Source organism: Cebus imitator, unplaced genomic scaffold (genome assembly GCF_001604975.1).
Source record: "Cebus imitator isolate Cc_AM_T3 unplaced genomic scaffold, Cebus_imitator-1.0 Scaffold87, whole genome shotgun sequence".
Lineage (NCBI taxonomy): Eukaryota > Metazoa > Chordata > Mammalia > Primates > Cebidae > Cebus > Cebus imitator.
Window position 1 is genome coordinate 1,295,296 of NW_016107402.1, and position 5,714 is coordinate 1,301,009.

The window sequence follows — 5,714 nt, forward strand, 5'->3', positions numbered from 1 at the left end:
TTTTTTTTTTTTAATAGTAGCAATAGGCTTTCACCATGTTGGCCAGGCTGGTCTCAAACTCCTGACCTCAAGTGGTCTGCCTACCTCTACTTCCCAAAGTGCTCAGCCTCCCTCTTATAAAGACATCTGTGATTACATTTAGGGCCTATCCAGATAATCCAGGATCATCTCCCCTTCTGAAAATCCTTAATTTAATCACATCTACAAAATTTCTTTTGCTACATAAGTGCCATCTACTGGTTCCATGGATTAGGACCTGGATATCTTTGGGAGCCATTACTGAGCCAACCACATCTTCCAAGGCTGTATCTCCAGCCTGGACCTTTCTCTAGCTCAAGATCTATGACAGTTTCACTTCACTGCCTCACAGACACCTCAAACTCTACATTTCCAAAACTGAACTCATCATTTCGTATGCCCACCCCTTGCACCAGATTCTTTTCTGTCCCTGTCTTGATGGAAGGTATCACCATGCACCCTCCTTGGGGTCATCCTCTCCTCCCTTCTTCTACCAACCTCCACTCAAACAAGTCTTGTCACTAGTCTCACCAATGAGACCATCTTCTCCATCTGCAGGCCAACCCCAGTCCAGATCACCGCCACCTCTCACTTCCTCGCTGGTCTGTCTGCCCCTATGGTGCATATCTGTTCTGCTGCTCACTGCTTAGAACTCTTCAGTGCCTCCCATTGCTGTCTGAATAAAAGCTAACCTTCTTTTCATGGATATCTAGCCCTCCTTGGTCTTGCTGCGCCTGCCATTCACAGGCTGATCTCCCGCCTCCCCATCCCTGCTGTGATTGAGCACCTTCACTGTTCTCCATTTGGTCTGTAATGCTCTCCCGTCTCCTTTCAGCTGGCCAACTTAGATGTCAATTCCTCCAAGAAGCCTTCCTTACCGGGCGCAGTGGCTCACACCTACAATCTCAGCACTTGGGAGGCCGAAGTGGGAGGATCACAAGGTCAAGAGTTTGAGACCATCCTGGCCAACAGGGTGAAACCCCTTCACTACTAAAAATACAAAAATTAGCTGGGTGTGGTGGCATGTGCCTGTAGTCCCAGCTACTCAGGAGGCTGAGGGAGGAGAATCCCTTGAATCTGGGAGGTGGATGTTGCAGTGAGCTGAGATTGCACCATTGTACAATCTTCTGTTGCCTGGGCAACAGAAGAAGATTCCATCTCAAAAAAAAAGCCTTCCTTGATGTCCTTATTTTGGGCTCCTATGAGACCCAGTATCCCCACCACAGCAATTACCACTGTGGGCTGTAATCATCTGTTTTCTGGTCCGGGGCTCTGGCCCACCTATTTATTTATTGAGCATTTACTATGTACTAGTCAAAGGGCCAAGGGCTATACAAGCAATAGCTCACTAAATATACACTCAATACTCACAGCAACACGATGAGGTAGGTGACGTTACACTTCCCATCTCAGTAAAATTAAAGCTCAGAGAGGTTAATTTGTATAAAGTCAGAATGAACAAGTAATATAACAAGGATTCCAACCCAGGTCTGCATGACTCCAAAGCTTTTTTTGTTTTGTTTTATTGTTATTATTTTAAGACAGGGTCTCACTTTGTCACCTGGGCTGGAGTGCAGTGGCATGATCATGGCTCATTATAGCCTCAACCTCCTGGGCTCAAGGGGTTCTCCCATCTCAGCCTTCCAAATACCACAGATGTGTGCAACCATGCTGGGCTAATTTTTAATTTTTATATGGAGGTTGCAGGGAGGTTTCACTTTGCTGCCCAGGCTGGTCTCAAACTGCCAGGCTCAAGTGATCGCCCCGCCTCAGCCTCCCAAAGTGCTGGAATTATAGGTCTGAGCCACTGAGCCTCGCCATTCTCTCTCTCTTTTTCAAAAAATATATATTTTATTGCACTTTAGGTTCTGGGGTACATGTGCAAAACATGCAGGATTATTGCATAGGTACATACATGGCAATGTGGTTTGCTGCCTCCATCCCCCCGTCTCCTATATCTGGCATTTCTCCCCATGTTATACCTCCCCAGCCTCCCTACCCACCGCTGTCCCTCTTCTGTTCCCCCACAACAGACCCCAGTGTGTGATGCTCCCCTCCCTGTGTTCATGTGTTCTCATTGTTCAACATCCACCTCTGAGTGAGAACATGCAGTGTTTGATTTTCTGTTCTTGTGTCAGTTTGCTGAGAATGATGGTTTCCAGATTCATCCATTCCCTACAAAGGACACAAACTCATCGTTTTTTATGGCTGCATAGTATTCCATGGCATATATGTGCCACATTTTCCTTGTCCAGTCTATCATCAGTGGACATTTGGGATGGCCCCAGGTTTTTGCTATTGTAAACAGTGCTGCAATGAACATACTTGTGCATGTGTCTTTATAATAGAGTGATTTATAATCCTTTGGATTTATATCCTGTAATGGGATTGCTGAGTCAAATGGAATTTCTATTTCTAGGTCCTTGAGGAATCGCCACACTGTCTTCCACAATGGTTGAACTAACTTACACTCCCACCAACAGTATAAAAGTGTTCCTATTTCTCCACATCCTCTCCACATTTTTTAACGATCACCATTCTAACTGGCGTGAGATGGTATCTCAATGTTTTGATTTGCATTTCTCTAATGACCAGTGATGATGAGCATTTTTTCATATGTTTGTTGGCCTCATATATATCTTCTTTTGAGAAGTGTCTGTTCATGTCCTTCACCCACTTTCAAATGGGTTCGTTTGTTTGTTTCTTGTAAATCTGCTTTAGTTCTTTATAGATTCTGGATATTAGCCCTTTGTCAGATAGGTAGATTGCAAAAATTTTTTTCCCATTCTGTTGGTTGCCTGTTCACTCTAATGACTGTTTCTTTTGCTGTCCAGAAGCTCTGGAGTTTAATTAGATCTCATTTATCTATTTTGGCTTTTGTTGCCAATGCTTTTGCTGTTTTAGTCATGAAATCCTTGCCTGTGCCTATGTCCTGAATGGTTTTGTGTAGGTTTTCTTCTAGGGTTTTTATGGTGTTAGGCCTTATATTTAAGTCTTTAATCCATCTGGAGTTAATTTTAATGTAAGGTGTCAGGAAGGGGTCCAGTTTCTGCTTTCTGCACATGGCTAACCAGTTTTTCCAACACCATTTATTAAACAGGGAATCCTTTCCCCACTGCTTGTATTTGTCAGGTTTGTCAAAGATCAGATGGTTGTAGATGTGTGGCGTTGCCTCTGAGGCCTCTGTTCTGTTCCATTGATCTATATCTCTGTTTTGGTACCAGTACTATGCTCTTTTGATTACTGTAGCCTTGTAGTATAGTTTGAAGTCAGGTAGAGTGATGCCTCCAGCTTTGTTCTTCTTGCTTAGAATTGTCTTGGCTATGTGGGCTCTCTTTTGGTTCCATATGAAGTTTAAGGTGGTTTTTTCTAGTTCTGTGAAGAGGGTCATAGGTAGCTTGATGGGGATAGCATTGAATCTATAAACTACTGTGGGGAGTATGGCCATTTTCATTATATTGATTATTCCTAACCATGAGCATGGAATGTTTTTCCATCTGTTTGTGTCCTCTCTTATTTCCTTGAGCAGTGGTTTGTAATTCTTCTTGAAGAGGTCCTTTACATCCTTTGTTAGTTGTATTTCTAGGTATTTTATTCTCTTTGTAGCAATTGTGAGTGGCAGTTCGTTCTTGATTTGGCTCTCTTTAAGTCTGATATTGGTGTATAGGAATGCTTGTGATTTCTGCACATTGATTTTATATCCTGAGACTTTGCTGAAGTTGCTTATCAGTTTCAGGAGATTTGGGGCTGAGCTTATAGGGTCTTCTAAATATACAATCATGTTGTCTGCAAATAGAGACAAGTTGACTCCCTCTTTTCCTAATTGAATATCCTTTATTTCTTTTTCTTGCCTGATTGCTCTGAGAGTGGTGAGAGATGGCATCCTTGTCTAGTGCCAGATTTCAAAGGGAATGTTGCCATGTTTTGCCTATTTAGTATGATATTGGCTGTGGGTTTGTTGTAAATAGCTTTTATCATTTTGAGATACATTCCATCAATACCAGTTTATTGAGAGTTTTTAGCATAAAGTGCTGTTAAATTTTGTCGAAGGCCTTCTCTGCATCTATTAAGATAATCATGTGGTTTTTGTGTTAGGTTCTATTTATGTGATGGATTGCATTTACAAATTTGTGCATGTTAAACCAGCCTTTATCCCCAGGATGAAGCCTACTTGATCGTGATGGATAAGCTTTTTGATGTGCTGTTGCAATTAGTTTGCCAGTATTTTATTGAAGATTTTGAATCTATGTTCATCATGGATATTGGCCTGAAGTTTTCTTTTTTTGTTGAATCTCTGCCAGGTTTTGGTATCAGGATGATGTTGGTCTCATAAAATGATTTGGGAAGGATTCGCTTTTTTTGGATTCTTTGTAATAGTTTCAGAAAGAGTGGTACCAGTTCGTCTTTGTATGTCTGGTAGAATTCAGCTGTGAACCCATCTGGACCTGGGCTTTTTTTGGTTGGTAGGCTATTAATTGCTGCCTCAACTTCAGCCCTTGTTATGGGTCTATTCAGGGTTTTGACTTCTTCCTAGTTTAGGCTTAGGAGGGAGCAAATATCCAGGAATTCATCCGTTTCTTCCAGGTTTACCGGTTTGTGTGCATAGATTTGTTTGTAGTAATCTCTGATGGTAGTCTGTATTTCTGTGGAATCAGTGGTGATATCACCTCTATTGTTTTTTATTGCATCTATTTGATTCTTCTCTCTTTTCTTTTTTATTGATCTGGCTAGTGGTCTATTTTGTTGATCTTTTCAAAAAAACAGCTCCTGGATTTATTGATTTTTTGAAGGCTTTTTTGTGTCTCTATCTCCTTCAGTTCTGTTCTGATCTTAGTTATTCCTTGTCTTCTGCTAGCTTTTGAGTTTTTTTGATCTTGCTCCTCTGGCTCTTTTAATTTTGATGATAAGGTGTCAATTTTCGATCTTTCCTTGCTTCTCATGTGGGCATTTATTGCTGTAAATTTTCCTCTAGACACTGCTTTAAATGTGTCCCAGAGATTCTGGTACATTGTGTCTTCATTCTCATTGGTTTTGAAGAACATCTGTATTTCTGCCTTCATTTCATTGTTTATCCAGTCAACATTCAAGAGCCAGTTGTTCAGTTTCCATGAAGTTATGCAGTTCTGAGTTAGTTTCTTAATCCTGAGTTCTAATTTGATTGTGCTGTGGTCTGAGAGACTGTTTGTTATGATTTCCATTCTTTTGCATTTGCTGAGGAGTGATTTACTTCCAAATATGTGGTCAATTTTAGAGTAGGTGTAATGCAGTGCTGAGAGGAATGTATATTCTGTGGCTTTGGGGTGGAGAGTTCTGTAGATGTCTATTAGGTTTGCTTGGTCCAGATCTGAGTTCAAGTCCTGGATATCCTTGTTAGTTTTCTGTCTTGTTGATGTGCCTAATATTGACAGTGGAGTGCTAAAGTCTCCCACTATTATTGTGTGGGAGTCTAAGCCTCTTTGTAGGTCGTTAAGAACTTGCTTTATTGGGCCGGGCGCGGTGGCTCAAGCCTGTAATCCCAGCACTTTGGGAGGCCGAGGCGGGAGGATCACGAGGTCAAGCGATCCAGACCATCCTGGTCAACGTGGTGAAACCCCGTCTCTACTAAAAATACAAAAAATTAGCTGGGCATGGTGGTGCGTGCCTGTAATCCCAGGTACTCAGGAGGCTGAGGCAGGAGAATTGCCTGAACCCGGGAG